The following is a 23647-nucleotide window of genomic DNA, read 5'->3' as shown; positions in this document are numbered from 1 at the left end:
CTCTGCCTCTTCCCACTTCAGGCTCACGGTGGATGTAAATGAAATGTTCGTTGAATTGAACTGAGCAGAGAGAAGCTGAAAAATAATCCCTCTCGACTATGTTCCCCTGGAGATCAATCCAGGCACGCACAGGTACAACCAAGTCAAATCTCAAGTCACTGAGTCATTATTACTCTCCTATGATGGACCAGAAGAGGTTGCATTCAGTTATTCATTTGTTTATTCAACAGACATTTATCTGTTGAGCTCCTGCATGTGTCAGAAACTGTGCTGGGCGCTGGGGTAGTTACAAAGAGGTAAACCATCCACCCTCAAATAACTCAGGAAGAGGACACATTCTGTGATAAATGTAACACAGTGTGTTCACTCCCAAGGCTCCTGAAATCTGCAGGAGGAGCATTTTAGCTGGGGGCATGTGCGAGGCATGCAGATAAGTTGCAAACTTATCTCTGTTTAAGTTCAGAAGAGCAAAGGGAAGAAAGTGGGCATTGGCTAAATTCCATCGTGTTCCTGGCTTTGAACTAGGGGTTTTTACATAGTTTGTCTGGTTGCACTTCGTAAGACCCTTGCAAAGGAAAGGGTTTTCCCCTCATTTTGCAGCTAAGGACACAAGAGTTTTAGAGAGGTGAAGATGACCTGTTCAAGGTCAGAGAACTAGAATGTAGCCCATCAGAGTTTGAAGGGTAATTTTCCTGGCACCATTGAGGGGCGTAGAATGGAAAGGGTTGGTGGGTTGGGAGGATGGCTGGGTAGCCCATCCCGCAAAGAGTCTGCACTTTATCCTACAGACAGCTGTGCTGCTTGGCGGCTCAGGGGCCAGATTTGGGTTGTGGTAATTGTCAAATAGCAGCGAGTGGAAGTGTAGAGCATGAAGTCTAGAGCCAGATGCCTGGCAGGTAATGTCAATTCCACCTCACACCAGCTATGCCATGTGGGGCGGGTGACTCAGCTACCCTGAGCCTCATTTTCCTCAACTGCAAAATAGAGATAGTCACACCACTTCCTCTCTCCCAGGGCTGCTGAGAGGAGTGAATGAGTGGCACATTATCCTGTGAGAAGCAGTGCCCAGAACAGAGAAGTGCATAATGTATGTTAACAATTCTAATGAATATACAGCACCTAGCACAGTCTTTGGTACCTAAGTGGTATTTAATAAATGATCATTTTTCTTATCTTGTGTTTTACGAGAATTATCAAATATCTACAATGCTTAATTGATCTGTAGCACAATAAGGTAAAGAAGGAAGTATTGGTCAGCTACTGATGCCATCTGGAGACAGGGGCATCGTTTATTCATTGAGAATAAACCTTTTTGGACAACTCAGAAGTTAGGGACCTAGGAGAACGCACTTTCTTGACTCGAGATGAGTTTCTGTGTCCCGCTGTGTGGCCGTGATGTGAGGGGCTGCACAGCCATTCACAGATCGCTCATGTTTGTAACAGGGGGGTCTTTTCCGCGGCTGGCTGGCTTGGACCTGGTTAAAAGTTTCTTATTTTAGAGTGCTGCTTGAGAAGTACCCCAATTTTACTACAAAATCTAGATACTTTTCCTTTGGCTCTACCACCAACCCATTGTGTCATCCTGGAGGTGTCCCTTTCCTGTTCATTTGCTTATTTGATCTTCATAATATCCCATTTAATAAATGGGAAAGTGAGAGAAATGAAGAGACCTGCCTCAAATTACAGAGACAATTAGACTATGGATGAAATAGGAATGAGAACCAGAAACTGGGAACTCCTGGCTAGATTTGGCTGTCAGGAGAATCTAACAGCTCCACAAGGCAGGGGTATCAGACGCCCTCCACCCCCAGGACCCAGACCAGCTCCCCATGGCCCCCTCTGTGCACCCTGGGCCAATTTCCCACCCCAACTCTGCAGGGCTGCAGCCCCTCCCTTCATGACAACCTTCTCCAGGGGTCTCTGCTGCTGCAGAGGTGAGAGACACCTGGAGCCTGGCCAAGACCGCATCAGTAGCCCGGGAGTGTAGGAGAGTGAATGCCCCAGGGAGCAAACCTTTGACCTATGGGAAGTGGGAGCCAGTGGACACGTTCTTCCCCCTACCCCCTCCCCTCCCCAACTGTCTGTTTCCTGGTGCGGTACTTCATAGGCCTCTTAGAGACAGTCCCTCATGAATAAACAATACCAAATGGAGGCCAGCTCAGTGATGCACCTTGGGATGCATCCCCCTCCTTCCCTGCCCCCCACCTCCCCTTTTCTCTCTCTCTCCAGCTTCTTTAGAATTCTCTCTAGTCAAGTAGTAACACATAGGCTTTTGCTCAGCCTCCGCTCAGTGGGATTCTCAGAGAAAGTAATTTCACTCTCTTTATTATTAATTAGGATAGATAAAAGGCTGGAGGGAAGGAGGGAGGGAGAGGAGGGGGGAGAGATGGAGAGAAGAGGTGGCACTGACTGTAGATGAATATTGAAGAAGCATGATGAGTATTACAGGAGTTGAGACCAGTACAGTGGTTCAGGTTCAGTGCACAGACTCTACAGCCAACTGTCTGGGTTACATCCTTCTTTCGTTAATTACAAGCCTGTAATTGGGCAAGTTACTGACCCTTCCGTTTCCTCATCTGTAAAGTGTAGATGATAATAATTTCTGCCTCATAGGGTTTCTGTAAATATTAAATGTTCTGATAGTTGTAAAACACCTAGAACAGTGTCTGAAACAGTATAAGCATTATGTGTTTATTAAACAAGCAAATCAACAAATGCCTCTCCCTTGAACTGGTATGCAGGACTCTAAGGAAGTTAGTGAGTTTCTCTGGGCCACAGTTTCTTTAGCAATAAAATAAAAGGCTTGAGTTACAGTCGAGTATCTGACCAGTTCTGATCCTGGATATTTTAAAGAGAACCCAGGTACTAATGCAAATCCAGCAGGGATGGTCTTAATGATCTCGTATAAATGGTCTTAAGTTTTATGTAAATTTTGCCATAATCAATCCTCACAAGAGGTCTATGAGGTTGCAGTGAGTTCCCTGCATTTTACAGATGAGAAAGAGAAGGCTCAGAGAGGTTAAGTAACTTGTGCGTGGTTACACAGTGAGCTGTGGGGGGAGAATGCAAACTTGGATCTGGTTGACTCAAAAGCCCTACCAAGTGATATCCTGTTCTAGGGCTGACAAACTATGACTGTATAGATCTAAGTTCTGGTGTTAAACATGTGAAGAGTGGGCTGGTTGCATCTTGGCAATTTGTAGATTACTGACTGGGTGTCCTTCTGCATACTTGATGGCTTATGAGAAAAAGGGGGACAGTTGCCCAATGGTCTGGGGTCGGAGCGTGAGACGAGATGGATTGATCTGTGGGCTGGAATATGAGGGTCCAGATAAGGAATGAAGCACACATTTTGAAGGGAAAATACCATTGGGGTTAGAATTCACTTATTTCTCTGTCTGCCAGATCCCATGTTGAATCTGGCCCATGGTGGATGCCCAGCACAGGTTTCCGTGGGACTACTTCAGCTTTCCCAACAAATTTGGATAGATGAATGGTTTGGGTTTCTTAAAGTTTTTTTTTTTTTTTGGCAAGATGTCTCTATGTTACTATGAAACACTTCATATTTTATTAAAGGAACGATTGCATAAAATAAATAAGACATGGTTTCTTTTGTCACCTTCTTAGAAGAATGGCAGTGGCAGAAATTCAGAGCCCCAGACTTTCTCTCTAGATTTGAAGGGGGACAAGGCTGAGGGGTCATTGGAGGATGGAGGGGGTCAGGGGAGTGAGGAAGAGAGACATGCACCAGTAATAGCATCTGCCTGCTTTGGGTCTCATTTCTGCAGAAGCCCAAACACTTCCCTTCAGTCCAAGCTAATAGCATTTGCTGTGAGTTTATTTTGATATTGTCACAACTGTCCCCAGAGAGTGGCATTGACAGGCTTTCTTTTCTTTCTGCCTTGGTATCACAGGACCAGATTCATTGCTCACGGGTATCAGAATCATTTCCTCTTGACACCAAACCCTGGCATCTACAGATTCCAAGAAACATGCCTCTGCTTCTCGAGGAAGCTCAGACAGGTCCTTGCGTTGGGGCGACCAGGACATGACAGACCATCTGTTTGGCAGAGATTACTTTAAGGGCAGGGTGGGCTTGGACTCAGATATGCAGAATGCGTAGTAGACGGATTTATTATTCTATTTAATGCAGGGTTATTTGAGTACCGTTTTAAGCATTGGAGACCCAGCAGGGAAAAAGGATGATAGTCTCTATTCTCAGAGAGCATCGTTTAAAAGGAGATTCAGAAACTGAACCACTGCTTCCCCCAACAACCGATTTCCAGCAGGGGTGATGCCCTAACAGCCGGGCACAAGGAAGGAAAGCATATCAGAGAAGGACAGCGTGGTCTGGGGAAGACCCTGCTCAGTGAATATTCAGGACCACCAGCTCTGGGTCAGGGACTAGGCTGCAGTGGGTACAACATGATGGAGAGACACACACACCCTGCCCACAAGGAGGTCACATCTGATGAGTGCAAAATGAGGTTACATATAAGGTGCATAGAGCAGTAGGGACAGAGATTCAGCGGCATGCTTGGGGAAGTCAGGGACTGTTTCAGGGAAGACAGAGTGTGATCTGAGGCTTGAAGATGAGTGGTCCATGCCAGCTGGACAAGACAGCAAGGAAGGAAGGAAATACACAAAGATGTGGAGGCATGAGAGAGCGTGGAATAAATAAGATGTAGCGGGAGTCTGGTACTTATGAAACACAAAATATGACTGGAAGAGAAGAGAAGGGGCGGAACTGGGAGTGGGCAGGCAGCCAAAGGCAGTCCTGGGCAGTCCGCACGCCATGCTGTGGAGTTGTCACCTTTATCCCGTAGATGAGGGGGGCTCATAGAAGAACACATTGAATGGTTCGGTGGAACATCCAGGAAGTCCTGAGACAGTGGTGGTGGTTTTCTTCTTCCCCTTCTCCATCTCATTCTTCTTTTCCTCCTCCTCCTCTCCTTCTAAAGTTGACTCTTGTTGAATATATTGTACAATTACGAGTTTATTCCTCTGTCTTAACGAGACTCTTGTCATCACAGACCCTCCTTGGATATTTGTCCAGAAGTTGAGGTCACTATTCAGTACATGATCCTTATGGCCAGGGTGACAGGTGGGACCGGAGAAGGGAATCAGAGCACACGAACCAAGGAGGAGCCCTTAACACGACTGGATCCAGTGGGTTTCAGGCCATGTCGCACAGAGGTGATCTTACGCAACTGTAGCAGGTACAGGGGCCCAAAGGGTCAGCCCCCTCATCCACTGAGGATATCTATTTTTACACTGGGGTTTTTCCAGCCAGAAAATGTTGCTTGCAAGGAACAGAAATAGTCCATAGTTAAAAAGTAAGGAGGACAAAAGGAATCCAATGGAAAACCGTGGGTTCATTCATATAATTGAAAGGAAAGCTCAGCAACTAGGTAATAATAATAATAAACATATATTGAGCACCTACTATATGTCAGTCGCCATTCAAGAGCTTTACATGTATTAATTCACTTACTCTTTACAACAATACTCAATACTAAAGAGGACATTAGTATGATGCTAATTTTATACATTAGGAAACTGAGACTCGGAGAGGTTAAGTAATGAACCCAAAGTCACACAGCGAGGCAGCATCAGAGCCATGATTTGAACACACAAAATCTGGTTTCTGAATCAGTGCTTTTCACGCCTGTGCTAAAAAACAGGAAGTAGGAAGGTAAAACTGAGTGTTCTAGGTAGAAGGAAATAAAGAATGATTGATGTCTTCAGAGAAGTGTCACATGTGACGGGCCTAGCTTGGGATGCCTGCCATCTTGTAACTGAGGAAGGAGAGGGTCCCTTATCTGAAAGGTTCCCCAGACTACTTGGAATAAGGGAGAGTCATTTCTCAATACAAGCCCAACACTGGATTCCACATAAGATTTAATTTGAAGCAACAAACAAAGAAACAAACAAAAAAGAACTCCACTACTAAAAGAAAAAAGAAATTATCACCAGAGACCTCTTATTTGTATGTGAATAAATAAAAAGTTTTAAAAGTTGAAGCTGTCAGTGTTTATTATTATTATAATTATTATTATCATTATTAGGCAGCTTTTGCACATAGAAAAATATTTAAGGTTGATTTTTTAAATGTATTAATATGAAAAAAATTTAGAAATCCATTTTTTTCCTTAGGCCTTTGAATTCAACTTACAATTCTCTTTTAACATAGACTATATTTTAACAGTTACTATCAGGGAGATGCTTATTCAATGTTTAAAGAAACCTAAATAACTTTAAACAATGGACCCAGATAAAACAACTCAATTCATTAAATCTCCTTCAATATTTATACCGATGTGATAAGCAAAAGCCTTCCTTAAGTATTCAGGGACCTCCCTGGTGGCACAGTGGTTAAGAATCCACCTGCCAATGCAGGGGACACGGGTTCGAGCCCTGGTCCGGGAAGATCCCACATGCTGCGGAGCAACTAAGCCCGTGCACCACAACTACTGAGCCTGCGCTCTAGAGCCCGCGAGCCACAACTACTGAGCCCGTGCTCCACAACTACTGAAGCCCACGTGTCTAGAGCCCGTGCTCCACAACAAGAGAAGCCACCGCAATGAGAAGCCCGCGCACCACAACGAAGAGTAGCCCCTGCTCGCGGCACCTAAAGAAAGCCCACGCTCAGCAACGAAGACCCAACACAGCCAAAAATAAATAAATAAATAAATTTTAAAAAAATGCCTTCCTTAAGTATTCAAAACATCTAGTGAAGCAATAAACTTAAAACCAAGTTTAAAGACTCAGATTCTTCTAAACAATCAAACATGGCAAATTTTCTTCCTTTAAATTTTCCAATAAAAATTTACAAGTCTAAATTAAACTGCTGCTTGGTTACATTTTAAAGTGGCGTCATCAAGCTAATCTGTCTCTAATATGTCAAAAATATTTTTTATTACACCACATACTTCAAATACCAAACATGTGCTGATTTTCCCACAAGTATTATTTCTGTGATTTACTTTCCCATCACTCGGTGTATTTCTACACTTTCCCAGGGTGAAAAAATGTTTAGCACTAGGAGAATAAACAAGTTGTTTTAACATCATAAGTAAGTACCATCCTAAACTTAGGAGCTTATCAGCCAGAGTTTTCTGGCCAGAACCCAGGATCGGAGATGCAAGGACAATTTTTTTCTTCATGACAATTGGCATGTTCAGTCTTTTCTGGTTACTATGGCAACAAGCAACTCCAAGTCCATGCTTTGCACATGGGATTAGGTTCTGCACTCTTGGCCCTGGTCAAAATTGAGTGATCTAACCCCTTTTAACCCTGCAGCACAGACTGCTAATTGTCCCCACATAGCCACTTCTTTCAGCATACATTCCCAGGATAAAGACTACATTACCAGCATCCCTTGTAGCTAGGCAGCTGGGAGTGGCCTGGGGCATGAGATGTAAGCAGATATTGGTGTGGGCAATCTGTTGGAGATGTCCTGAAAGGTAAAGGACATGCTCTTATCTCTTTCTAAATGCCTGGAATAAAGATTTGATGGCTGGAGCTGCAGCAGCCAATTTGAACTAGGAAGTAAGCTTATGGATGGATGGTAGGCACTCTTGAGGAACAAGATAGATGAAGCCTGCGTCCCTGAAACAATAGAATGCCATATCAGCCTTCCTACCAGGACTTGTAAAAGAGAGAAATTAACTTCTATCTGATTCAGCCACTGTTATTCCAGGTTTTCTGCAGCCCAACCTCATCCTAACCGCTACAGATACTGTCATCTGATTTGCATAGATAAGATTCTGAATCTTTCCTCCATCAACAAGATTTTTCACCAGTCAGCTATTTTACTGCCTGATGGAATTCCACCCTCTCCCATGTCTGGCTATGGACCACAGTCCTAAGGCACCCTAATGACTTAAATAATTTTACCAAATTGGCAGCCCAAATTAGTAGCAGATGTCACGTCTCTTAAAACTGATGTCATAACTCCCAACACAATCTCAAGGTAGATATAGCTGCCTCCAGAATCATTAAATGCAGATTATTAAGTGCAAGAAGCTAATATTAATTTATATTTTATGAGTTTGCAGTTCAAAATATATGTCAACATCAAAATACTTAGTACATTGATACACATTAAAAATAGCAATAGCTAACTTACTATACACTTTCTATGTGCATGGTGTATTTAATAATTATCTTCTTTAACCTTCCCAACAATCCGAGAGGGTTGATCCTATCACTATCCTTGTTTAGACACAAGCAAGCTGAAGCTAAATGTTTTGCCCAAGTTCGTACATGCAGCTCCACCCCATAAACCACTGAGTTATAGAGGTACTCCAGCCCTTGTACATTTTCTGTATTGTTTTAATTACCAAAAGAGGGGGGAAAAAAGATGTTTGCAGATTTAGTCTCAAGGAAAGTTAACCTATTAAACTGCAAAAAATACAGAGAAATAATTTCAGGGCCTCTTTTTTTATTTCTCAATAACATATATTGATGCCATCTTCATTCTTTTAAAACGTGGAACACTTATATCCCAAATTTGAATATTTAGGCTTGGTTTCAACTGGGAAAAATAACTCACTCTCCTTTGGGGGCAAAAATAGGCAAACTCAAATTTTGAAGGCCACCACCATGGGCATGTATTTTAAAAAAGGAAGAATTACAAGGCTTTCTTCCCTCAGAGAGATGCTGCTGGCCTGGCAGAGCCCAGATACTGGGCAACTCTTAAACTGTGTGACTTTCTATTCTCATTTATAAAACATCTGCAGGAATGTTGACAAGTATCGTATGCATTAGAAAGATACTTAAATTAATAATGGTCATCATTTATTGAATACTTACTAAGTATCTGGCAGTGAAACAGCAATTTTTTATATATAATCTTTCTCCTTAAAAGGTCTCTGAGAGGCAAGTACAACATGCCCATTCTGCAGATAGAAACTAGAAGGCTCAGAAGCATGAATCATCTGACAAGCAGCTTCAGCACACGTATCGGAGTCCAGAGCCCCGCCCTGCACCTCTATGCTCGGCTGCTTCCTTTAGCAAGCAGGGCTACGTTTCACCCTTCTCGGTCTGTTCTTTCACTCAATTTCCCAGGGTAAGGTGCTGGTTTTTAAATGTCATAAAACCATGATACAGAACATTTTTGATCCCTAAAGAGCCCCATAATTTCTTTTCAAGAATGAACGTGTTAACCTTGGGGTCTTGGACAGCCTTCAAATCCAGTAATTGCATTCTGCCTGTTTTGACTTTACTCCGAAGTAAAATCATTGAAAAGTATCATAGAACAAAGGTTTCTGGTTGCATGGACCCTTAGAGATCGCCTAAGCCAGTGGTTTCAATCCTGGGAAGGGTTTGCCCAAACGGCAACCCAATGGGAAGCACACGTACGACAGTTTAAACCACCTTTGTCGACTCCCTCTCTTACCCCTTCTTGGGCTTCTCTTTTGAAGTACCTTTCATAATGGTAATCAGTCACCGATTGGGTCATATCCCCAGTATCCAGCCCAGGGCCCAGCCTACAGCAAATATTCGCGAAACGGATTAACGCAGACGGAGACCCAGCGTGGAACCCCTTAGGTCCCCTACAGCACAGTTTGAGAACATTGCTTTAAATCAGCCTCCTAATTGTACAGATGAGAAAACTGATATCAGAAGAAGGAAACTGATGGATCTAGAGACTGTCATACAGAGTGAAGTAAGTCAGAAAGAGAAAAACAAATATCGTATATTAACGCATGTATGTGGAACCTAGAAAAATGGTACAGATGAACTGGTTTGCAGGGCAGAAATAGAGACACAGATGTAGAGAACAAACGTATGGACACCAAGGGGGGAAAGCGGCGGGGGGTGGTGGTGTGATGAATTGGGAGATTGGGATTGACATATATACACTGATGTGTATAAAATGGATGACTAATAAGAACCTGCTGTATAAAAAAATAAATAAAATAAAATTCAAAAAAAAATAATGTATTGATATTGGCGCATTAATTTTTTCAAGTGTACCATACTAATTATTAACATGAGAGATGTTATTAATAGGAGGAACTGGGCATGAGACATATGGGAAATTTCTTACTATTTTTGAAACTTTTCTGTAAATCTAATACAATTCCAAAATAAAAAGCTAATTTAAAAAAAATAAAAATAAAGAAAAAATTTTAAAAATTTAAAAAAACAAAGAAGAAGGAAACTGTCAGAAGTCAGGTGGCTACACAGTAGCAGAGCCAGGACTTGGAACTAGGACATCTTATCAAAAAGATTGTCCATGGATGGACTTAGAGTCTGTCATAAAAAGTGAAGTAAGTCAGAAAGAGAAAAACAAATACCATATGGTAACACATATATATGGAATCTAAAGAAAAAAAATGATTATGAAGAACCTAGGGGCAGGACAGGAATAAAGACGCAGATGTAGAGAATGGACTTGAAGACACGGGGAGGGGGAAGGGTAAGCTGGGACGAAGTGAGAGAGTAGCATTGACATATATACACTACCCAATGTAAAATAGATAGCTAGTGGGAAGCAGCCGCATAGCACAGGGAGATCAGCTCAGTGCTTTGTGACCACCTAGAGCGGTGGGATAGGAGGGTGGGAGGGAGAGGCAAGAGGGAGGGGATATAGGGATATATGTATATGTATAGCTGATTCACTTTGTTATACAGCAGAAACTAACACACCATTGTAAAGCAATTATACTCCAGTAAAGATGTAAAAAAAAAAAAAGATTGCCCATGGCCCCCCTGGGATTTATGGCTGAGTGGCTGAGTACTGTAATGCCCTCCCAGGCCTTGTAGCCATATTACAGATGGAAGTTGTTTAAAAAGGCAGATTTCTGGACCTTACTGTAGGTCTGCTGAATTCCAAACCTCTGGGAATGGAATCCCAGAAGCTTTGTTTAGAACAAGCCTCCTGGAGTTATCCTCGTGCCCACTGAAGTTTGAGAAGCAGACTCTAAGAGTTCCTTGTTTGGCTCACGAGATAACTGGATACTCAGGTAACTGTGGTCCTGCTTGGGGCCAGATTGAAGAACCGCAGACCTGAGGGTTATCTATAGAGAGTCATGCTCTTGAACAAATTATTCATTCCGGAAGCATTTACTGACCATCACCATGTTGTTAGGCCTCCGTGCTTATCCCTCTTTTCATTCTCCACAACGGCCCTAAGTGATCTCATCCAGACCTGGTCTCTGCCACCCACTGTCGCCTGTGAAACTGGCAATCCAGTCCTAAAAACGCAGCTGCCTGAGGCTGTGTGCCTTTCTAAAACAGGGCGGCAAGCTGTCACTCCTCCCATCAAGGGGCAGGGTCTAGAACCCCTCCCTACTGTCTGGACAGGCTTGCGACCGCTTCAAGGCTCAGAGAGTAGAGCACGAAGAATGATGCTATGTTATTTCAGAAGCTAGGTCATAAAAGGCATGCAGCTTCTACCTGGTTCTCCTGGGATGCTCCCTCTCAGAACCCAGGGGGTAAAAAATTGGACTCTGTGGCAAAGACAACAAAAGAAAAAATACCCGTAGGATTTGGATACCAAAAAATACCCCTTAAATGCTAAAAGGGAACAGAAACCTGATATACCCCCTTAGAGCAACAGCTCCTAATAACATACACAACGCTCCTCCAGAAACATGCCATAAGCACTTCCCTTCTTATCAAGGGGTGGGTTGAAGATATGTTCCACTGATCCACCTCTGATGAAGTGGCATCAGTGCATTTACAACAAAGGAACACCCTGCCCACCGGCACCGTTATCTCTAAATACGCGGGTGCTACTAGGCCCTATAAAATATGTAGATCCTCCAAATGCCCCGCGCCTATTCCCAATGTGGCCCCTACATCCAAAAAAAATTTTTTTTAAATTCCCACTGATGCTAGCATGTATGGAATCCACAACCAGGTCAAGTTCCTAAAGCAGCCAACCTCCCCCTCCTCAAGACCAGATGGATACATTCTGTTTTCCACTCGTGCAATCAGTTGGCCTGGCCGCCATCTTTGTTCCCGCCACTGGTCTGGAAAACATTATCACACATATGAAACCTCTTACTAAATTCACCCAAAAGCCTTAAGTTATAGCCAACAAAGCCTGCCCTTACCAAACATTAACATCTCTCTAATAAAAAAAGCAGTCCTCCCAAATAAAATGGCCTTAAACATTATTATTGCCTCACAAAGAGACACCTAGGCCATTATCCAAACAAAATAATATATGTTCATACCTGATAAGTCTACTAATATATCATCTTTATTAAATCACAGAGAAACACAAATAAATGCCCTCAATGACCCTATCCCCAGCCTAAAAAAAAATGGTTCGGATCATTGGGCACTTCATTAAAAAAAAAAACTGTTACTTATTTTAAAAATCATTATCTTAACTGTGCTTTTTTTTACATGTACCTTTATTACTGCTGTAGTATCTGCTTCCAATACAGCCAGGCAGCCGCCAAACAGTCCACTTTCATGCCAGCAAAACTCATTGCTGACCGCTCAGGGCATATTACAAAAAAAAAAAAAAAAAAAGGAAACATATAAAATTGTAAAAACCGGTCACAGAAAAGAAAATGTTGGAGGAGTTCATCAAGAGGACATGACCTCGGGTTGACCCGTGAGCTGGACCCAGGCAATTGGAGGCTCCTCCCCCTCCACTGTCCTTGGGATGAACTCTGCCCGTCACGCCCACAGTGGGAGCTGTTTTCAAGGATGTAGCCTTGAGAGAGCATGTGTGGTTGAGACCCTCTGGATGGTGTATGTCACTGAGCCCCTTTAAGACCTCTCTGTAAACTCATAAGATTCTGACCTGCAAGTGCAGAAATCTACTGGTCTTGGTGCCCGAAACAAACTTCGTAAGTTTCCATACTCATTAAACCTGCCACCTACCAGTCTGGTGTGTTTGCCTCTCTCTTTGGTCTCTTCTTGCCTCCACCTACGGGGCTGGTTTCATATTTCACCCAAAAAGCTCCTGAGGTTGCAAACCAACAACCTGTTTGTGATCTCACCATACCCACTTGTTAGCTTATCACGGTGCTACCCAAATGTGGTGAAATAACCAGCCACCATCAGTCCCCTGCAAAGTGTGGGCTCCTTGGGGGCTGGAACTATGTCGTGTCCACCTCCTCGTCCCCAGCACTTGGCACAGTATCTGACACTTAGTAAGTGCTCCATAAATTTGTGTTGGGTGAATGAAGGATTGCACCTTTTCTCCAGGACTTTTCCATCTTATTGGAAATGTAGCTTAATACGCAAATAAACTACAAAGCTACAAGGAATAACAGATTCTAAGAAAGACACAGGATTTCATAAAGGGAAGAGACAAAAGCTACACAGGGGATGACAGTAACAGTTTCATGTGGGGACAGTGAGACAGCAGGGGTCAGGCTAATGGAGAGCCTTCAAGGGCACCGACTGTCCATATGCAGAGCCTGGTGGTGGGTTTTCTAGGACTGGTGATGTGTGAGACCACAGGTATGACAGGCATGGCAGGACACTCTATTTACCTATTAGTGGGTTTTGTCCCCTTTGTGTTCCTATTTTCCCCATTTCAAACCAGGCCTTGGATGTTTCTTTGCCTCAAAGACTTTTGCCAAAGGGAAAATTAGAAGTAGGAATTCTTTGAAATCCTGTTTCAATCCATTTACAAAGGAAAAGTAGAGAGGAGCGTACTTCTGAGAACACCAGGAGGGAAAGTGACAGAAAGGATCTCTGAGGCTGGAGGTCAGCTGGAGGTCTGCAGAGGGGAGCCACCACTCAAGGGCAGCACCCTAAAGAGGGGTGAGCAGGAAGGTCAAGTGTCCCTGGAATTGTGGGTTGAATAGTGTCCTCTAAAATTCATGTTCCCCTGGGAACCTCGGAATGTGATCTTATTTGGAAATAGGGTCTTTGCCCATGTAATTAATTAAATAAATTAAGATGTGGTTATATTGGATTAGGGTGGGCCCCCTAAATCCTGGTGTCCCTACAAGAGGAGAAGATACATACAGACACACAGACACACACTCACAGACACACACACATAGCCAAAGGAAGATAGACGCAGAGATCAAAGTGATGCTTCCACAAGCCAAGGAAGGCCAAGGACTGCCAGAAGCCACCAGAAGCTGAGAGAGAGACAGGAGACAGATTCTCTCAGAGCTTCCAAAAGGAACCAATCCTGCTGACACCTTGATTTCAGACTTCTGGCCTCCTGAACCGTGAGAAAATAAATTTCTGCTGTTTTTGGCCACCCGGTTTGTGGCAATTTGTACTGGCAGCCCTAGGAAACTAACACATCCAGGAAGCCTGGACCGCATGACAGGGTTGTTTAGGAGCCATGGTCCTTTATGGGTCGGGCAGCCTAGACCAGCAGGAGGCTGTGCTGATACAGTGAATGCTGCTAAGAAGCAGAGTTTCCTCGTACCAGGCCCTGTGTTAGAACTCTGGACCTTTGCACACCTCAGGGGTTGAAGAGTCCTGTGATGGATATTAGGGAAATCTTTACCAACCCAGCAACAGGGAGATCTATGTTGATTTCAAGGACACAAAAACGTGTAATTTAACCAGAGCTTCTGGGCTGAGTCATGTTTGCTATAATAGGGTTCACAAAGAGGAAGAGTGGAAGGAAACAAGTGAGAAACATACATTGAGACCATATCAAGGAAGACCTTAATTGTTAGGCTCAGAAGTTTGGATTTACTTCCCAAGGCAATGGGAGCCATTGAAGTTTTAAGGGTTGAAAGCTTGGAAGTGACTTGGGGGAATGACTTTCTTGAAGGGCGACTTCAGGAAAATCACTCTGGCTGTAGTTGTATACAGGTTATCAAGTGTCTGGCTGCAAGTAACAGAACCATGACCTAAAGTGGCTTAAACAAAATAACTGTATTGACTCATACAAAAGAAAGGCTAGAATGTAGGCTTCAGGTACAGTGTGATCTGGGCTCTGGATCTACTTAGCTTCAATTTGGCTTCCCGCAGGGGCATAAGATGTCTTCCAGAGAAACTGAAATAAAAATACTTCCTTGTTCATATCCAGCTGGAAATAAAGAGTAGCTTCCCAAGGCATACTTTTAAGAACTTCTTTCCTAGAAGACCCAAGTATATTTCTATCTTGTTGATCCAAACAGGGATTAAAGCTACTTATTCCTGAGCCAATTTCTGGCAAAGAGATTAAGGGAGTCATGATTGGACAAGACTAATGAGCTGCCTTAGCTGTTGGATCTAATATACGTGAGCAGTGTAGTGTATGGCTCTGTTTACTACCGCTGACTCAAATGCCTAGAGATTTTCAGGGTTGGAAGGGGACTGAAGAGTCATGGGTCCTACGTTCCCTGTAATGCAAAATCTCCTATACAGGTCTCCACCCACATATTTACTTTTGAGGTGGGCACATGCAGCCTAGTCACAGTTGGATTGTTGACCTATAACGGAATGAGACCTGTCAATCAGAGTCCTCTCCTGGAAAAACTAAAACTTGGAGTGGATGAACAGTTGCCACGATGTAGAGGGGCTGGGGCCATAAGCATACAGAAAACTTTTAGGGCGACCCCAGGACTTAACAGGGAATGCCTATAGGCGAGGAGAGAGCAGAGAGAGAGACAGGGAAGGGAGAGAAAGAGAAAGACAGAGAGGGCCACAGAGACAGGCTGTCATTCTCCTTCCGGGTCCCCACTTTTAGTCAGTCTGTACATCCCTAGATCACTTTTTTTTTGTTTGTTTTGTTTTTGTTTGTTTGTTTGTTTTTAAACTTTTTTTTGGGTTTAGTTATTTAGTTATTTAGTTACTATTTATGGCTGTGTTGGGTCTTCGTTTCTGTGCGAGGGCTTTCTCTAGTCGCGGCAAGTGGGGGCCACTCTTCACCGCGGTGCGCGGGCCTCTCACCATTGAGGCCTCTCTTGCTGCGGACCACAGGCTCCAGACGCGCAGGCTCAGTAATTGTGGCTCACGGGCCTAGCCGCTCCGCGGCATGTGGGATCCTCCCAGACCAGGGCTCGAACCTGTGTCCCCCGCACCGGCAGGCAGACTCTCAACCACTGCGCCACCAGGGAAGCCCACTTTTTTTTTTAATCTAAGGAAAGTTGGCCCAGGTCCTCACAGCCTCAAGAACCCAAAGTAAAACACTGCCCCAAACCAAACACCAAGTACCCAGCAGCTCTGAACTCACCTTTGACAAGCAAGGCAGCTCTTTCCTTTTCTGCATAATCACCCAGATGGCATCAGAACCCATTAGGATCTTTCCACTCTGATGCACCAAGAAAGGGGATGGGGAAAGGATGAAATCAATTTCCTTAACCATCATTACTAAGAGCTTTGCTGTTGCTCTGAAGACATTGTGGGGCTGGGTGGGGTGATGGTGAGCATTAAATCAACGTCGGGGCTCCCAGGGAACTCATTGCGCAAACACTCCAGTCATGACTGTTACCGGCCGGCCATGTTGGGAGACACACTGGGGGTGAGGAGGAGGAACGTTCACCGACACACAATCCTGACACATAGCCCCAGATCTGGGCTCCTGGAAACTGGCCAGGGTATCAGAAGTGCTTTCATAAAATGTCACAACTCTAGGAAAGAGGCCTTCTGTGCTACCTGATAAGAAATACATTGCAAAAATAAAGAAAGTGGGGCTAGAAAAAGCCTTGCCAGGTTAACCCATCAGAGACTGGGAAAAGATGTGTCTGATGTACATCTTTTTATATCGATAAGCTGATGATTTATGCATGTTTCACCAGAGTTGCTTAATAAGAAATTTCCATCTCACTGTACAGTCATCTAGGGGAACTGCCAAGAACCCAGAGGTGAAACTGAGAGCCGACTTTGATTCTTGGCTGCAAAGCAGAACAGCTGGATGATCTGGGGCCACTTACTTGCCCAATCTGACCTCTCTCCTGCCAGGATATAATAGGATAGTCTTAATGACGGAAGCATTTTCTATTTTGCAAAGTGCTTTTCTGTACATTATACTATTTGATCCTTGCAATAAACAACATTTCTTTATTAATTCATCCAGGAAGTCTTTATTGAGCATCTAGCATGTAACTGGTATGAGATGGGCACTGCAGTCAGCAGGGGGCAAAACACAACGCATTCCCTGCCTCCAGCAAGCTGAAATCAAATCAGAAGGCAAAGGCCGCCAATTATATAATCAGGAAAATCAACAGGGCACTGCAGGCAGTTGTCCGTGTGAAGACAGCAAGATGACCACTCTTACATTTTGGATACTTGGACCTGGTTGATGTTCCAAGCCAGGCCCTCAGGTGCTGAGTCTGAGAGGTCCATGTCAGAAGGTTCCCATGGCTGGAAGACGCTGCCACTGCAAAGAACAGGAGTTGATGCTCCTAGGAACCCTCTCTGCTCCCCTCGTCCCGTACACTAAAGCATTCTGGGGAATGCCAAGTGCAGTGGACGCCCTGACTCACATCTCAGAAAGAGCAAAACCCACACGATGCTTCCAGGCAGGCCAGAAGGCTCACCTCCACCCCCTCTCTAGAACTGAAACAGGTTCAGGCAAGAGATCTCAGGTCACGAAATACCCAAAACTTTTCTCGCAAACTCATGGAGGGCAGGAAACTTAGCCAGGCAGCAGGGCCCGGGTGCAGCTTGGCAGGGCTCCTGCTCCTTGAAGAACTCTTGCAGATCCGCATGCTTTTTGTTTCGGCTTCCCCGCCACCCCCCCCTCTTGCCCTATTCTCTCCATTCCCCTTTTCCTTCCCCTTCTAGTAGGGAATTTTCTCTCTCTCCCCTGCCCCTTTAATCGTTATCTCTTCTACTGCTCTGAATATCTTTTTCTCCTTCAACTCCCAGAAGTCTTCTGCATACCACCACCCCATTCTCTAGGGCAGGCCTCCCCCAGCTCTGGGCAGGGACCTGGTGCCGGAGAAATCCACCATTCACACAAGACACTTTTATTGAGCACTTACTGTATGCTAAGTAGAATTTTTAGTGTTGGACATATATGAATTCACTTAATCATCACAGCAACCTTGTGGGACGGACAGTATTAAGACCATTTGCACAGATGAAGAAACTGAGGCACAGAGCTAGTAGGCTTAGGGATTCTGAAACTAGCCTAATTTTGTTGCAGGAAGGGGGACCCCTTCCAGGGCCCGAGAGTGGGCTCTTAGTCTAACACTCGGAAATGAACTGTCCGAGGAGACACACGTGCTGACAAAGCAAGAGACTTTACTGGGAAGGGGCGCCCGGGTGGAGAGCAGGAGGGTAAGGGATCCCAGGAGGACGGCTCTGCCACGTGGCTCGCAGTCTCGGGTTTTATGGTGACCGGGTTAGTTTCCGGGTTGTCTCTGGCCAATCATTCTGATTCAGAGTCCTTTCTGGTGGCGCGGGCATTGCTCAGCCAAGATGGATTCCAGCGAGGAGGATTCTGGGAGGCTGGTAGGCCGTGTGGACTGGCATCTCCTTTAGACCTTTCCCGGATTCCGGTTGTTGGTGGCTTGTTAGTTCTGTGTTCCTTACCAGGACCTCCTGTGGTAGAATAACTCATGCAAACTGTTACTGTCTTTGCCTGGCCAGGGCTGGTGCTTTCAGTCAGTGTTTCCCCTAACGATTTCACACATCCAGGGAGTGGCAGGTTTGAACCAAGAAGTCGGGTCCAGCTGGTTCTGGTCTGAAACACACACTACACATCCCTCTGATGAAAAGCTAAGGAGCTCTCTCCGACCCCACCGCAGAAGGCTGACCTCTCCGACTGGGGCAAGGGAAGCTAAAAGAATTAACTGACCCCTAGGCCAAACTGTGCCTTTTTCCTCTTAGCATTCCTCAGGAAAATTGTGAAAGAGCACAAATCCCAATAAGAGGATAAGAACTGTAAAACCAGATTTTTTGGTAACGCCTCTTAAATCGTGTGTCCTGCACGTAGCCCTAGGACTGGCATTCTGCCATTGAGCAAGACGCCTCCAGCGCCCACACTTCCCTGTAAAGAAGGAAGGGCAAAAACCGCGCAAACCTGACCCCGAAAGGGGGCCCGGTCCTCGAAGCCCCAGCCCCAGGCCGCTTTGGGGCTGGCTCCTGCCTGGGGTCCGGCTGCCGAGAGCTTGACCTGCTCTGGATCACGCTGCAGCCTCCGCATTTGGGAGGAAAAAAACAGCGGCGGGCCCGAGGGCCAGGGCGGGGGCCGGGCCGCGGTGGTGTCTCCGCGGCTCTTATCTGGGCCCCCGCCCGAGCCTCACCGGCTCCCTAGCCCCGCTCCTCCCCTCCCTCTCCCTAAATCCCACCGCGAGTCCCGCGCTCTTAGAGGAAGGGGGTGGCTTTGCCCAGCCGCCAGCAGGGGGGATCGGCCCCTTCTCGCTACCATGCACCCGACTCGGGCTCTTCAGAGCACCGCCACGTCCTCTCGCAGGGCGCCGTCACCTCCTCCGCGGGGCTGATCCCCCGGCCCCCCTGGCCTCTCTTCCCCAGCCTTCCCACTCTGAAGGCGGCGGCCCCGGCGCGAAGTGTCGCCGAGCCGTCACCGCAGAGCCCCTCTCGGGGCGGCGATCCGGTCCCCGCGCCCGAGCCGACAGCAGTCCACGTGGCTCGGAGCTCTATATTCGGCTCGCAGGCAGCCCAGAGCTAGGGGAAAGCCGACCGAGTCCGGGAGGAGGGAGTGACGCGGCGAGAGCGCCGGGCCGCGAGGGGCGGGCGCTGGGCGGAGGAAGGGGAGGGCCGCGCGCAGGAGAGGCGCCCGCCCGGCTCCGGCGCGCGCCCCGGCTCCTGGCCGCGGCCGGCCCCTCCCCGGCCCGCCCGCCTCCCTCTCCCGTTACACCCGGGGGAAGGTGTTCCCGAGACCGCTCCCATCCTCACCCCGCCTCCCCGCTTCCCCGGCTCCAGCCTCCGCCGGCGGAGCTCCACTATGCCAGACAGTTTCGACACTTTGCAAAGACAAAGACCAGAGAAAGGAGAAAGAGGAGGACGAAGAGGAAGAGGAGGAGGAGAGAGAGGAGAAAGGGGCGATACGAGCTGGGAAGGGGGCGAGTGTTCGGGACACCCCCTTTTGATTCTCCTCCGAATCCCCTCATCCCCCGAAGCCCAGGAAACTTTCGCGTGTCTCCGGCCGCGGTGAGTGAGCGCGCGGAGCCGGGGGTGCGCGGGGGGCTGCATCCACCGGAGTTGGGGCTCCGGCAGTTTCGCTTGTGTTCTCCGAGTGGAGGGGCGATTGTCCGCGCCCGGGGACAGAAGTGGTGGGGAAGGATCCAGGAGGGTGTGACAGGAGGGTGGAAGTGGCTTGAAGACCTCAGGTGCCGGGAGGGAGGAAGGCAGATGTAGGCAGACCCCTTCCTTAGCAGCGGTGTCGCCGGGGTCTTTGGGAGAGGAAGGAGGTCGGAGAAGAGGGTCGGGCTCAGGGGTTTACAGCCGTTTCAAAAGCAGCTGCGGGGTGCTCAACGGGGAGCCTACACCGGGTCTGGGGCAGCGGTCCCCGGGGTGGCCCCAGTGACATTGCACTCGGCGCCGGGCTGGCATCTCCCCGGTGGGGGCCGCCGGAAGGCGGAGTGGCCAGCGGGGTCGCCCTCCGGCACTTTAGAGCGGAACCAGGGGTGCTGGGGCGCGCGGAGGCCGCCCAGTGATCCGGTCGGGCGGCCGAGGGATGGTATCCGGATCGTGCTTCCAAATCCGCTGCGAGCAGGCGCAGATCGAGGAGGTGGCCATCGCCCCCGGGGACACCGCAGGCCCGCATTGCTCCGGATACGGTGGAGAGGTTGGCACCCGGGACAGGACGGTTGGACGTGGCGTGGTGGGCAGGGTGGGCGAAGGGGAGCGTGGCGGGGGTGGTGCCCGTGGCGATTCGAAACTCTGGGTCCGCCCCAGTCCCGGTAGGCGCCGCAGCTGCTGCGAAATAATCTCACAAAAGTTAGCAACTTGTCTGCATCTCGGGTGTGTAACCCGCGCGGCGCAGGGGCCACTCCTGGGGAGAGCGCAGGAGCGGGGAGCGGTGCCACCGGGCAGAGCGCCCTGATGGGGGTACAACCTGATTCAGAATCGGGACAGGGGCGCAACTTCCAGCTCCTCTTTTCACTAAGCGAGAGTGTGTTTGAACTTGACCTTGCGGGAGGAAGCGCAGCTGAACTTGCCGTGGGGATTGAGGCTGCTCCCCAGCTGGGCGCCTTCGCTGTATCCCGCGGCCTGGTCTCCTGGGAAGGGTGTTGGGATCATCTGGGCTCTGCTCTTCCGCCGGAGACCTGAGTCTCTCCTCCCTCCCACGCGAGGGTCCCAAACCGCACCTTCCACGCGCGGGGCTTGGTGGGGTCGCTGGGCGAGCGGACACGTGCCCGCTCAGAAGTCTGCGAGTGGTTGGGGGCTGGGCGGGTTCTGCGTGTCCCGCAGAGGGAGACAGCCTTGACCCTGAGGGCAGTGACCTGCTCGCGGCGTCCTCGCCGCATCAGGCATCCGCCGGGCTTTCACGCGCCCACGTCCGGGGATCCCTCGCCTCTTCCGGCTCATCCCCCTCCCGGGTCCCACGCCACGCGGATTTGTGCAGTGATGGTTCCCCAGGGAGACAGCGAGCACCCGCTCCCGCTCTGCGGCTGTGTGTGCGCGTGTGTGCGCGTGTGTGTGTGTGTGTGTGTTGAGGTGGCGGGGGGCGGTACTCGCCAGCGGGGAAAATGAGGTCGGCGGGGAACGAGGTTGTACAGCTGTCGCGCCTGGCACACAGTAGGTACGAAGGCTGTCTGAAAAGGCTTCTTGAGGGAAGGCGCTGGCAGAGGCCGGGACGCCCCTTGCCTCTTTCACCCCACGTTTACTATTCATTTCGCATCCATCTACCCAGCCCAGCGCTTTTGGCTTCTAGACGTACCTTGCGCACCTACTATGTGCTGGGCTCAAAGATGGGCTCTTCCTAGACGCTGGGGCGAAGCCGCCAGGTTTTCTTTCCCGGGAGCTGCGGGAGAGCGTTCCCGACGTTCGGAAAAGGCAAGGTGCACTGCCCCCTGCCGACTACTCTGGAGATTGCCTCTTGGCTCCGAGGCTGGAAGGGGCGCGGCGGCAGGGTGCCTGGGGTCGCTCCCTGCACCTCCGGTTCCTACCCCCAAACACCATGGCCTGGCCTTTTTCTGAAATCCTGCGGTTAGCTGAAAAGACCGACCCGAGAGTTCACCATAACATGCGCCGATCTGGGTGCGGAGTGGGGGTAAAATGGGGTCATTGCTCTTACCTTACCAATATGTTACCCAAGATAAATATTGCACATAATTGAGTGAGTGTGTGTGTATAAGTAGATATACATACATATGTTCACATACTACATATGTGTATGTGTATATTCACATGCTTTGATTTCAAGTCTCGGGGAAAGGAATTTCATCATAAGAAAAATTTATTTTGCTGAATACATGACCGAATAAGTAGGGGGTCCTCTCCCGACCTTTGAACGATCCCACACGCGTGGGAATATGCTGTCCCTGTGTTGTGCTAGGCCTGCATTTGCTGTCCAGGTCTGCGCTGGGGCAAGGCCAGGGCCTGGGCCCCAGCAGAGTCTTACCTTCACTTCCCTCCGCTGGCGGGGGGTTAGCACCCCCCTGGAGCACCGGGGTTAGAGAAGAAAACAGGAAGTGTTGCCAGAAGTGATGGCGGAGGAATTTCTTTAAGGGCTGAAGGTTATGCTCCTGCAAGCTCTATCAGCAGACGGAAGCTGGCTCTTAAGCAGCCTCCTGCTGGCCTCAGGACTGTTTCCACTTTGGAGGTACAGGCCGGGCACTCCCCGGCTGGGCTCACCAGCACCTGAAGTCGGGGACCTGCCTAGTACTGGTTGTCGGAGCCTTCGGTGCCCCAGCTTTGGTGGGCTGGATCCATCGGTGGGCCGAGTGGTTAAGGGTTCCTCGGAGGTCCTGGGGCCTCGCGGGTGCGTGGGACTCTGTGCCAGGTGGGTGTCCCTCTCCTCTCTCCACCACCAGCCCCAGGAACATCACCTGGAGACAAGCTGTCCGCAGCCCCGTAGGAAGGGGTCCCTTAATCTTCTGGTCAGTTAACTCTGTCTGAATCCGTTGCTGACTCAAAGGCATTATATTTGGACAGGGCTTTTGCCTTGCAGGATCTAAACCTTAACCCTCTCCTAGGCCCCCTCCCGTACCACAAAAAGCAGCCAAGAAGGCAAAAAATAAAATCGACCAGTTATCTTGTCCGTACACGGCTTCCCAGCGAGTTCTCCGTATGCATCGGCACACACACGCCACAGGCCGGTGGAAGAGCTGGCCTGGTCACAAAGAATTACTCTAGAATAAGGCTTCTATACACTTTGGTCAGTTATGGAACCCTGTGGAACCTCCAGCACTGCCAACCCCCTTGCAGAGCGGAGGATCTGGGCGCTCTCTCCTGCTCAATTTGGTCCCAGGAGCCCAGCCTTGGGCCCCAGCAAGAGCCTGCGTTCTAGCCCCAGGGCCAGCGCTCAATTATGTGACCACTTGACACCCAGACTGTTTGAGGCTCTGGGTCTGTGTCACTCTGGGCGATGAGCAGTGTGGAGCTCTGCTGACATCACCTCGGGGCCATTAGGGCCTTTCTTTGTGAAGACAGTGCCCCCCTCCCATGTGCTTTTGCCTCCAGCTCCATCCTCAGAATGCTCCAGGCATCCCTGGCATCACAGACAGCCCTAGCCCACCCCATGCCAATTGTGTACCCCCTTTCACTTCTGGAGCCTTGAGAAGCCCACCCTGACTTGGCAAAGTTATTCTCCAGCAATTCTCAGCATTGGGTATGGAGACAGGGACTAGAAGTT

General features: G+C 48.2%; 1 protein-coding gene across 2 annotated transcripts in view; it reads left to right on the top strand.

The window, feature by feature from the left end:
- The first annotated feature begins 19701 nt into the window (after positions 1 to 19701).
- Positions 19702 to 23647, top strand: part of ST3GAL1 (ST3 beta-galactoside alpha-2,3-sialyltransferase 1) — an 87944-nt gene continuing 83998 nt past the window's right edge. Inside the window, exon 1 of one of the 2 annotated variants that reach the window (XM_061172273.1) lies at positions 19702 to 19998. The gene's annotated coding sequence lies outside the window, so the exon portion shown is untranslated. Of the gene's footprint in view, positions 19999 to 20558; positions 20636 to 23647 lie in introns of those variants that run through there. The other variant, XM_061172274.1, reaches the window with a different exon arrangement.

This window comes from Eubalaena glacialis, chromosome 17 (assembly GCF_028564815.1).
Source record: "Eubalaena glacialis isolate mEubGla1 chromosome 17, mEubGla1.1.hap2.+ XY, whole genome shotgun sequence".
NCBI classification, from domain to species: Eukaryota; Metazoa; Chordata; class Mammalia; order Artiodactyla; family Balaenidae; genus Eubalaena; species Eubalaena glacialis.
This window is presented reverse-complemented; position numbering and strand designations above follow the sequence as displayed.